This window comes from Ascidiella aspersa, chromosome 7, assembly GCF_963924565.1.
Source record: "Ascidiella aspersa chromosome 7, kaAscAspe10.2, whole genome shotgun sequence".
Classification (NCBI taxonomy): Eukaryota; Metazoa; Chordata; class Ascidiacea; order Phlebobranchia; family Ascidiidae; genus Ascidiella; species Ascidiella aspersa.
In genome coordinates, this window is record NC_139453.1 from 17,203,620 (window position 1) to 17,215,423 (window position 11,804).

General features: G+C 38.7%; 1 pseudogene; it reads right to left on the reverse strand.

The window, feature by feature from the left end:
• Positions 1-7,420: 7,420 nt before the first annotated feature.
• On the reverse strand, positions 7,421-8,692 carry LOC146138093 (uncharacterized; annotated as a pseudogene).
• Positions 8,693-11,804: the final 3,112 nt, after the last annotated feature.

Genomic DNA, 11,804 nt, shown 5'->3' on the forward strand with positions numbered 1-11,804 from the left:
CCAGGTGTGCACTCAGTTAAAAAGCTTAAAAACACTGAACTAGATTATTGAAGTGGCGTTTTTGCAGATGTTGCGCTAATCAAATAACGCCGGGGAAAAGCGATCTTCGTTTAGTATTGCAGGTGACGAAAGACGTGCTTTTAATTTAGCGTAGTCCCGTAAATGGATTTACCAAAATCGATCACATATATTTCACGGACTTGTTTTCGTTTTTCTCCTGAAGTTAACGATTGCACAAGCGATTTCGCAGCTGGCGCCGGGCAGGAGTGTCGGCGACGCACGTGTGACGATGTGTTTTGCGTCTAAAAGTTTGCTTTTGCTGGACGTTAATTGGCTGTTTCTGATGATTTTTTTATTATTTATGACGTCATTACAATCGCAGTTTCATGACGTCATATCTGTCACTATTTTATAACGTCATTAACGTCAGACGGAAAACGGGGAATTCCCGAATTTTCAACTTCGGGAATTCCCCGTTTTTCCGTGTGACGTATTATATTATAATGAAATTATATTTTGTTCCATCTCCAACCTTATATATTATTATAAGTTTACAGAGTATACTTGCTTTATTTCAAACCAAGGCCAGTTTTAAAAATTGTTTTTGGCTAACTAACATTGGAGATGGAACAAAATATAATTTCATAGCTTTAGCACCACAAATTGAAAAATGGCTGCGGCTCCAGCTCCACCAAAACAACAAAAATGGTTCCGGCTCCAGCTCAACAAAAATTGCTCCGGCTCTGGCTCCAGAGAAAATGCTTAGCTCCGGGCTCCATCTCCGGCTCCCCAGCCCTGCCTATAGCACTGGGGGAAAATTGTTGCCTTTGATTTAGGCTGATTTCGAAAATGCCGCCAGTTTTCATCTATCACGTCAAGTTTTTGCTCTAGTCTATAGCATACATCCAAAATATGCTTTCACGAATTTAGCCGTAGGCTATTGCTTTTCCATACGTATAAGGAATGCACACGCTAGTTATATACAAGAAGGGTCGACTGAATCATTAAGGAAAAAGGACATAGGCATCGATTTAGGCTAATACACGTTAAGCTTGTTAACTGCGCTACTCAAAATACTTGTTGCCTCGCTGTAGTTGATTTAAGAAATATGTCAATATGAAATCGAAAGCAGAAAAGCCCTAGCAAATATAAACAATAAAATCGAAGCTAGTGAGGTAATTAAATTGCACATTCAGTTATTCTTTAATTTCAATATAAAAATGTGCGGATCTGTGTTTGGTGCTCAATGCATCACGTCTGCCTCCCGTGTATTTTTAAGCTGCATAAATATTCCCCTGGTGCAATATCAAAAGTTTCCAATCTGGTGAAATAGCAGGTTTCTTAAGCTTACCGGTATCCTACTTGTTTTATATTGTGTAGTTAAGATCCTGTTTGTTAAACAACCCGCCTCAATGATATATCCCTATAAATACAAAACGTTTTCAGGTTATCTTTCAAATCAAAACTCGAACTCGTCTTGGTCTTATTTACGTCTTCAGAAAGTCTAAAATCGTAACGGTATTAAACGTGCGCTAAAACCTGAATAGAAGACGTTTTAAAAAATGCATTTAAATCGGTTACAAACCCGTCTTTATGACACCTTTTAATCGTCTAAAACTCGTTTTCGTCTTGGTCTTGTTTAAGTCTATGGGAAATCGTAACGGTATTCTATGGTAAAACACGATTATCAAAATCGTTTAAAAACGAAAAACGCTTCAAGACGTCTTTAGGTCATCTTTAATTCGTCTAAAACACATTGACTATTCGTCTACGACTATAGGCCTTATTTAGGTTACCGCACTAGAAAGTTTAAAATCGTAACGGTAATAAACTGGTATTACCGAAATACAGAATTTTTGTCTGGTCATGTAATCCTCAATGTATTCTCTCTTCATTTGCTCAATAACATTTACGATACACTCTCCCCCAATTTTGCCATAATTCCACTCAAGAACTCGCATACCACATGCCTGACCAGCCGTTAATTATGTATCATCAATTCCTATTTTATCTTTATGTGACATCACGATTCAGTTTGTTACACATCTCCTAAACCTAAACTTATTTCTTTGATGCTCAAAGCTTTCTTTTCCGTTCGGTGTTGATGATCTGCTTAGCTTAACATATAGATGGGTTATGCATGTCCCTCAAAGTGCATTTTCTGCACACCTAGTTGAATTTCTTTCCAGTAAACCTTGGTTCAGTTAGTGACGAACAAAATCGACATTTTAAGCAATGAAACCCCGTCACAAAGGATTTTAAAAGGGGCAATAGTTGAAAATTCCATCATAGAAGTTCTATGGTGATGACTTGGGTTATTTTTGGTCTAACGTCAATAGTTTTTTAAATAATTTCAAAAATATTTTTTTGCAAATTTGAACCGATTTTGTTATTTCGCTGAAAAAAGTTGAGTGCTCCCCAACTTTTTTAAGACAAGTTATTGAGAATCAGTGAGTTTTGTTTAAAAATATTTGTTCTAGCCTTGTCACCATGTATTTTTTATTTGAACTTACAAAAATTAGATTCTTACTAACTATTTTGGCGCGATTTTGTATCGTGAAGGTAGCACACTAGAGACAGTTTACACAAGTTTGTAATGTAAAATCTGATGTTTAGTGTTAAACGTTTGGTTAAAAACGTAACAGCATACTAATAGAAGCATTTCACGAGGTTGAAAAAAAATTATTTTACCCTATTTTATCTTCATACCTATGTTGTAGTTAAATATTTGTATACCATATTGATATCTACATAGATAGTTGTACAGTTAAATGATAAGTACAAAGAGAGGTTGACAACATTCTCTGGACTCTTTTTGTTATGTCTGTGGTTGTTATATAAGTTCACAACATATTAAGTACAAAATTATTCCTGAAACCAAATTTGTTACCGCATATGAGGCATATTTTGGCATGAAAATGGGTGCCCAAGATAAATATAAGAACATCTTGAGATAAATCTTGGGCACCACATTTTTGTTGTGGAAATTGTAGATGAATGGCAACAGCAGAGCTTCTTACGCTCGCCTCAAAGAATAGAATTTGCTTGATTCTAACTGTGTTTGCACATCAAGAAAGAGACCCAAGACCTTTTCAATTTTTTTCTGTATCGGACAGTATTTGCTATTGTGCTGATATAGTTGGTCTGTTTCAAGTGAGTTTAGTTACATACTCTGCTTCTGACTGGCGTTTGTTTATTGACCGTTCAAAAAGGAGTTTGATAGCATGGAGAACGTTTTCATCAAGATATTCAAGTAATGTAGAAGCGATACCAAGGAAGATGGGATGACGCCCTGATGGGAGACTACGTATCGAATTTGGTTCGAGAGGACAGTGCTACATATAAACGAAAGAGTCTACTAATTGTTCATTTCGTTCGGTTTGATTTGTATGTTTTTTATGTTATTATATTTTTAACTAAATTTAGGTTTAACCGCTATTTGTAACAGATCTGTGATTTTATTAAATTTTAAAAAGAGCAAACTTTGATTGGGGATAAAAACAAAAACATAACAGAAAATTCTGTTGAGAATTATTGTTTTGTGTGTTGTTGCATGTGTTTTTGTGCTTGTCATTTAGAGTTATGTTAAAATAAACTGATATTTTAAGTTTTTTCCTTTCCAATGAACGCAGCAGTTAGTCTAATGCATATTGCATCGCAGGAAAAGTGGTTATTTTACAGAAATCTAAATTGGTGAATAACTCAAAAACGGCCAACGCGATGGACAAACTGAAGTCATTTTCGGGTTTAGAACAGCAAAAGTATTTAAAAAACATGTAAAAAACAGATAAACAAAGAAAAACTAAAAATTTGTTGTCTGGTGTTATCAGCGTAATCCTTGGTTTTACAGCAACATATTAAACTTGCAAACTACAAAACAAAACAAAAAGTGTTAAGATCAAGCTAAAGTTTTATTTACAAATCACTGTGGACAGTTGTATTGTTAAGCATGTGCTCTTTATAAAGGACAATAACAATGACATGATCAATAGGGCGATTATTTTCTGACCTAAAAATTTTTTTGACAAAATTTTGACCCTTTAAAAATACATTGATTTAAACAACATATTGTTGTTTGAAGTAATGCATTAGTGCAGTGATTCCCAAACTGTTTTTGCGTATACACGCAAGCATTTTAGACTTTTATACGTATCCGTTACAAATTAGTCATATTGATACATTTACAGATAGTTTGTTGTGTGTTAAGGGCAATTGTAAATCTATTGTTGTTCTGTTAAAAGTGCGACGCGAATTATTTAATTTTTTTTTAGTGTGCCGCGAACCAAAAAAGTTTGAGTACCACTGCATTAATGTCTTGGCGTCGTCAACCACACGTTTTAGATCTTTTTCTGACGATTTCCGGTTCACAAATCAAATATTTTTTTGTGATTATGCAGAACTCTTATAAAAGCCTATTTTTTTATCTTTGTCATATAAACAGGGTTGCCATACCGTGCTTATATCTATAAGATTTGTGCTTATTTGGGGGTGCAGTGTCTTAGAAAACACAAATGTGCTTATTTCCAAGAAACGTGCTTATTTTAGAGGTGTGTGCTTATAACCCGGGAGCTAGCAGAGATTTAAATAGCATGTCGAGCAGGGCTGCGTAGTCGGTTAAAAATAACCCGAGTCCGAATCCGGCCAAAAAAATAAACCCGAGTCTGACTACGGTCATGTTCGATTTTGTCAAGTCCCGAGTCCAGCCCGGACTCTACACCTGTGTTTCACCCATTTACGTAACTGAAATAACGTGGATATTCAGCAATCTGCTCATAGGGGTGTCGTATAATTCATTGACTCACAATACATGGTTGGAAAATATTCAACCATATAATATTCCACCCGTACAATTTCTATTTGGCGGCCATATCGGTTTTAAAATTTGGTACTGCGCATGCGCATGTCGGACTTGGGACTCGGTTAGTTTTAGATGGTCTTACTCGAGTCCCGAGTCCGACTCCAGCAAAAACAAACCGACTCCTCGAGTCCGACTCCGACGCCGCAGCCCTGATGTCGAGTACAAAAGGTTTGACTATTTAGAGCATATAAGGGCCCCACATGGACCCCCAAAAGGCCGGTCTTAAGTTATGAATTTGGTGCGCTTAGAAAGGGGGGGGTTAAATATCATGTCGAGTACATCGATCAAACCTACGCCACATATTAGTGGTCAATAAATGGCCGGTCTTAAGTGCGGGAAATGGTGCAAAACCCATTTAAGATCACCCTTAATGGGGTCACCATTTCACGTTTAAATATCATTTCAAGTACATTAATGAAACTGGGTGAAAAGAAACTTTATATCCCCCTGTAACAGGAATGGTAAGTCTTAAGTTAATGTTTTGGTGCAAAATACATTTAAGACCGGGTCAAATGTCGCACATGTACCTTCTCATAAATGCCGATAGAGGGCGCTATGTTTATTTTTATATTAATTCAGATTTCCCCATAAACTGGAATGTTGTTGTTTTTTGCCGTCCTTTTGATGAAAAAAACTTTGAGAACGATTTCACATACATAACTTTATTGTCATGGTGAAGAAAGAGGAATGAAATGCGAATGAAGGAGGTTGTCGAACCTTAACAAATACAAAAAGAAGAAATCTGTCTGATCCAAATGCCATGATATAGCATAATTTTATTTGAACATTACATAGATTCGTTTGATTGGCAACCTGTTTAAAATATTAGTTTTGAATGTTAATGTCAATATTATTCATGTTATCTCTTTGTAAATTAATTTGTTCGCCAATGTAGCATTCAACGTCGCTTAGTCCTTTAAACAAAGAGCGCATAGTTCGAACGAAAGTCGCTCCCGAGTTAACCACCCCGAATGGCATTTTGAGAAATTCGAACGTACCGCAGTGCGTAACGAAAGCTTTCTTGTGAATGTCCTCAGCAACTGGTGTCTGCCAGTACTCCATCCTAAGATCCAGTTTAGTAAAGTATTTGCTGATAGACAGTCTTTGGAACACCTCTTCGGCTGTTTGCATCGGTTCCGGATCGAACAGGGATGTCTTGTTCAACTTTCCATAGTCGATACAAATCTGATTAGAACCATATTTTTTCTTCACAACAACCACAGGCGATGCGTATGCTGAGCGGGATCGTCGTATTATTCCCAGTTGTAACATCCTGTCGATCTCGCGCTTTAATTCGCCCCTCATGTGGTAAGGAACGGTATATGGTATTGATAGCAGAGGCCGATCATACTTGAGCTGAATACGATGTTCAAGAAAACCGACATTTTCCGGTAAATCCCTAAAAATGTCCAAATAAGCATTTACAGCCGCTAACGCCTCCCCCTTCTGTTTCGCCGCCAACTCTTCGCCAAACTGGATAGACTGTAGTGACGTCATCATGGTTGTGCACTTACAGCCGTACAACCCTGGTGGACCAGTGATATATGTTGGTTGCCGGTGGTAGGCATTCTATCTAGAGACATACTTTTTAAGCATGTTCGCATGGAAAACACGATTTTTTTCATTCACATTCAGAACATATAATCACACTGTCCTCGTTTCTCCACAACTGTGAATGGGCCATTTCACTGGAGAAGCAACTTGTTCAGCAACAGTAGAACTTTATCGCCGACTTCTATCCGTCGTGGTTTGGCCTTTTTCTTATAATACCCCTTGTATCTCTCTCTTGAGCTCTTCTTTGGCCAGTGATAGAGTCGTCTCAATCTTTTTTCTTAGATCAATAACATACTGGTAGCTTGACCTCCCTTTCGTATCCGTTTCTGGGTTAGTCCACATTTCCTTTAGTACGGTCATTGGACCGCAAACCGTCCTCCCGTAAAGTAGTTAAATGGGTGAAAATCCCTTTGATTATTGAGGATCTTCGCGATATGCAAACAACGAAGCACCTATAAATCTATGTCATTGTATTTTTTTGAGCATAACACAGCCTTTTGAGCGTTTTCTCGCTTTTGAGCATTGACACCCGTTACATTTCTCTACAACCCGTTACACATAGGGTGATAGGGACCTGTCGTCAGATGCTTAATCATTAGAAGGCGGTTCACTTCTTGCATACACTCCGAAACAAATTGAGACCCTAAGTCGCTCAACACTTCGTCAGGAATTCCCAATCGAATATACATGTCGACCAGTGCCTCTACCACGGTTTCAGCCGTTTATATTCCTTAGCGCTTTTGCTTTCGGGTATCGCGTCGCGTAATCCACCAACGTAAGTATGTATCTGTGTCCCCCTTCACTGGGAGGAAGAATAGGGCCAATAAGATCTACAGCAACTCGTCGTATGCAGAGAGACCCTCATCACACTGCCTTTTTCCGCCGTCCTCTGACAAATGTAGCACGATCGACAAAAACGCTTTACGTCGTCACGCATGCCAGACCAATAGAAGTTCCTCGAGATCCTGTCGAGTGTAGCGGTTTCTTTTTATCTTTCTTAGGTCTCTATTAAAAACGCGTTTGGATAGCCTTCGCTTCTTCCCACAATTGGTCGGGGTCTTCCGCTCCTCTAGCACCCTGAATGTTTCCGATGCACAGATCATGCAAAGGATCGGGTGGACATAGCGCTTCTACCTCGCCTGTCCAAAATAGTGTATTGACCTTTATCTTTGCCACCTCGACAGACACGACAGAGCTGTTGGCCAGCTTGATGAGGCCTGGCTTGTCAATAATTTAGTCATCTCGAACAAAAATTTATATCAACCAGAATACCTGTTCAACCGGTTCTCTTAATACAGTCACAGTTTTATCGCCAACTAAACCTTTCGACAGAGGCAAGTTATATCCGTCATCCGAATGTGCAACACTCCTTGGTGCGTATGCGGTCGAGTTTAAGATTCTCGTCGGCCTCGGCGGCATTGCGCTCGAATTGCAATCCTTGGCTAGATGCCCTATCTTATCGCATATAAAGCACCTTCTCGTGGGTCTGTTGTCAGTATTATACCTTTGACAATTTTCACACTGACACACGTCCAGGGCCAACTGACGGTTGTGTGCCGCATGGAACTGCTCAGCAACACTGGGTATAGACTAGAGACTCCAAGGACTTCGGCGCCTGTTCCTTTCGGTAAGTCGACAACTCTTTAGGACACGACTTTAGAAATTGGTCTTTGACGAATAGCTCACTCACATCGCCCGAGTCAAAAATTGCTTCCGATAACTTTACCCACTTCTGCAGGTAATTCTGCAGACGCACCGCAAGCTGGGAAGGACTCTCACCCTTTTCAGGTTTTGAACTGCGAAACTTACTACGATTACTTCTTCGTTCAAATCGCAACAGTTCAGTAAAGCTTGTTTGAGCTGGTCGTAGTCCACAGCGTCAGCGTCTGGACTTCTTGACTATACAACCAATGCTCGATCTTGCAAAAGGGCGCTTAGCGTAGTCGCCCACTCTAACTCATCCCACTTGCAGGTTACAGCAAAGCGCTCGAAGCGTAGCAAATAGCTATCCAACTCGTCCTGTTATTCCCTGTCTCGCGCCTCGGGTTTCCTCTGCTTTTGAGCCGCTTCGGTCTCGGCATTTCGCCGCCTTTCATCAGCTTTAGCCTCAGCATTTTTCCGTCGTTCTTCGGCTTCAGACCCGGCAACTCTTTGCTGGGCTTCATTTCCCAGGTATAGGCGTCGCTTTCCTTTCTCGAACGCCTGCTGTTTATTAATGAACTTCGCCAAATCGGCTCCAGTCAAACACAGTTGCTTGCCAACTTCCGCAATCTTTTCCATCTCGTTTTCCTGCTTCATCACCTTATAAAATTAGGACAACAGCCAACACAGTTTAATAGAATCCACTGTGAAAGTATGGCAAGTGCACCCGCGAGATTTTTTCAACCTTTTAGAAATGCACCCCGAAAAAATCTGAACTGCACCCGAAATATGTAAAACGCTTGTGCGGAATACGTTTACAGTGCAATGTATGCAATACAGAATGCATCCGAAAATCATAAAGTGCACCCGAGTGCACTTTTTTGCCCTTTGTTGCACCCGGTCACACGGATTTTTTCGGCCGTGCACCTGCGAGATCTGCCATACTTTTCAGCAGTGAATAGAATAGATCCCTTACGAGCCCCCAATTGTAACAAACTTTTAGGTCAGATATCCTAAAGTTGCTTTTCTGTGATGACAAACCTAAAACTGGTACAGCACAAACTGCAGATGTTTTAGCTTCGTTTATGTAGAATCCTACGCCACGCCTTTCCACAAATTCACGTCAAAACAACAGGTTACTACAGATCAGCTGGTCGCACCATTAGATATCACAATAGGAATATTACGTCACAATGGTCAATGACAGATGGCAGAGTAACGCAATGTTCGGGATTGTAAAGTAGTTTTTCAGGTATAAGGCAATTTGTGACAATAACTATGCGGTTATTGATAACTTCAGGTAAACTTATGTATTATATGTATAATACTAGATAGTGATCGGAATGTACATGATTTTATCTGACTGTTTGTTGTGTTTGATTCCTATATTTAATGCTATCAAAAATAAACATAGCGCCATCTATCGGCATTTATGAGAAGGTACATATGTGCTACATTTAACCCGGTCTTAAATGTATTTTGCACCAAAACATCAACTTAAGACTTACCATTCCTGTTACAGGGGGATATAAAGTTTCTTTTTTTTTCTAAAGTTTCTTTTGTTTCAGTTTCATTAATGTACTCGAAATGATATTTAAACGTGACATGGTGACCCCATTAAGGCTGATCTTAAATTGGTTTTGCACCATTTCCCGCACTTAAGATCGGCCATTTATTGACCACTGATATGTGGAGCAACATTTAAGCAGTGACGTGCGGTGAGGTTCCTAGATGGTGAGGCACAAATTTTTTCGAGTCACGTTTTTCTTTAACAGCCACAAAAACGGCATAGTACTAATAAAAAAATAAATAAACTCAAAAACCATTCATAGATCAAAAACAAAACGACTAAAAAGTAGTAAAACTACATTAATATAGCAAACGTATTAATGTCTACATCGTTTATGACGTAACAGTGCATGACAATTTAAGGTGTGGCATGCCTGTAATCGACTGTTGTGGTAGGGTTACTGCTCATAAAAGCTACAAAACAAATTGTTATTAAGAGTACATATTTATAAATTTTTGGGTGGCCATGGCCTCCCTGGCTAGGCCTATGACAGCTACACATCTACTCCTGGCTACGCCTATGACAGCTACACATCTAAAGTTGCGTGTTATTTTTTTTTGTCCAGTCGTCTGATGCAAAAGTTTTAAATTTGCAACAGGTCTGCCTTTATTTATGACTTCAACTTTAGAGCTTACACTACAAGAAGTCAATGTACTTTACACGTACTATGCGGGCATTCAAGCTGGACGAAGAAAGGTTTCATAGCGTCGACATCATAATTGAGGGTTGAGGCATGCCTCAAATCCTAGCTAAATCGTTCATCATGTTTTCCGAGAGAATTAGCTAAAGAAAAAGGCACGCATAATGCAGTGCATAGCACTTCTGTGATATGAAGAGAGGCACGGCTTGGAGCTGCCTCACTTTGCGTATTTTAATGATTTTGAACGCGTGAACGCTTGATATGAATAACACAACAGAAATAGAAGAAAAAATAAAGCACGCTTTAGGTATAGAAACGTAAACTTTGCGGTAGAGATATAACTGATATAACTTTTGCTTGATATATGTTTTGCTTTGCCAGATGTTGACAGGTGAGGCGGTGCCTCACCTGCCTCCCCTGACTGCACGTCCCTGCATTTAAAATAGGTTTGATAAATAGTTAAACCTTTTGTACTCGACATGCTATTTAAATCTCTGCTCTCTCCCGGACTATTAGTTTGTCTTATTTTAGTTTCTAAAAGTGTTCTTTATCAATTCTTTTACATTGACGGAGGAGTGTGAAGAGACTTCATTTATGTATATTTACCAGGTTCTTTGACCCAGATTAAAACAACATTGCATTAAATTACATAATAGCAATGGATTTTGATTGTTTTTTCTAAAAAGTACATTGCAGCCTATAGAGGTGTGGTAGTTTCCTTTAGCAATCAAGTAAACTTTCGGCTTGACGTGAGGACTGACATTTTAGGTCTAGGCATACGTGTGTCAGTACAGACAAAATATTATTAAGAGAATGAGTCAGCATATGCACGTTTTTTGTGATAAACATGAAATTTTCTAACGTCAAATGAAATCGAAAGTGAAAGAGCTATAATCATTGCTGTCATTGTGATTGCGAAATCAGCCCAGAGGTCAAGGAAAACACAATGTTACCACAACAAAAAAAATGCTAGAAACATTTCAGTAAATCATTCAATGAATAATTATATTACGAGCTAAACTCCGCCAAGTGAACTAAACTTACAAAGCAGGCAATGTCAGCTGCAGGCGTTTCATGCTGCCATGCACCACGTTTCAAAAGGTGTACAGGCGCGCTCTGACGCAAAATAGTTAACAAAGCTTGTATTAAATACGGGTGATAAACTTGCCAATTTCAAGCAAATAAACGTATTTTTCGTGCTTCGCGCGATTAAGCTACGTTTTGCGCATACAAAAATAGGTGTTTTTAAGCTTTTATTTTATTTTATGACATTATTCATGAAAGCTTGGATTTCACCCCCGCAATCCTGGATCTGGCCCAGGTTTTCAGTAGCGTGCTTATATATGTATTATTTTTTTAAATACAGCAATACTGTTTAATACATTTGTCCTAATCAGAGATACAAAACTATATAAACCAAAAACGAAGTTCGAGCTCAACCTCATGCGATAAACTAGGACTGGGTGGTTAATTATAACTCAAAACTAATTTAAAAAATATATGTTCAACTGAATGACAATATCAAAAATATGACTATAGTT